Consider the following 945-nt stretch of genomic DNA (forward strand, 5'->3'; position numbering starts at 1 on the left):
TGGACACTTGGGTTGTTTCCACATCTTTGCAATTGTGAATTGTGCTGCTATAAACATTCGGGTGCAGGTGTCTTTCTTATACAGTATCATTTGCTCTTTGGGGTAGATGCCCATAGAAAGTTATCAGTGAGTCATATCAATGGACTAATTTCTAGCTATTTCTATTAATTCTTGTAAATCTAAAAAATAAGTTTGGAAATAGAGTTATACATATTTATTTAGTTCATGTTATTTAAAAATATTCTGAAATAAGTGTTAGTCCAGGTGGAAAACACACTCAATTTTTTTTACTTATACCACCTTTTCCAAATTGAACTCAAATCATTTTATATAGACTTTTAAAATATAAGTAGTATTTTCACTTAAAAAGTGGGCTAACATTGGATCTTTTTAATACCATTCTCCAATTAAAGAGGAAATGATTGATTTTAGGAATAGGTCAAGAAATATACAGGATGAGCCTGGAGTATTTTGTATACTAGAAAGTAAGGAAGTGTTCAATGCACACACACACAGACACGCATACACACACACAATGGGCATATGTCAAAGGGAAAGAAAAGCCAGCCAAAAGAGCTCCCAAGGTCCACAGCTAAAATGATACATATAGAGTATATAAAAAGAGGAGTAGTAGATTACAACACAAACAGTAAAATAAATATCCATACATCCATACTGATACAAATAAATAATTAAATAAATACACAAATAAATGAGGAAGAATAGACAAATCTTCCTTGTAGGAAAATCCCAATAATGTGTGTAGATTCTTCACCCTCAAGGAGGCAGAACATAACTCCCTTCTCTTTAAGTACGAGCTGCACATGGTGACTTCCTTCCAAAGAGTAAAATATGGAAAGGGAGGGGAAAGAAAAGTAATTTTATAGTGGAGAACCCTAGCAAGTACTATGGCAGCCCAATGATCAAAGTGAATAGCAACAGTGA

Source organism: Propithecus coquereli, unplaced genomic scaffold, assembly GCF_000956105.1.
Source record: "Propithecus coquereli isolate 6110/MARCELLA unplaced genomic scaffold, Pcoq_1.0 Scaffold174, whole genome shotgun sequence".
NCBI lineage: Eukaryota > Metazoa > Chordata > Mammalia > Primates > Indriidae > Propithecus > Propithecus coquereli.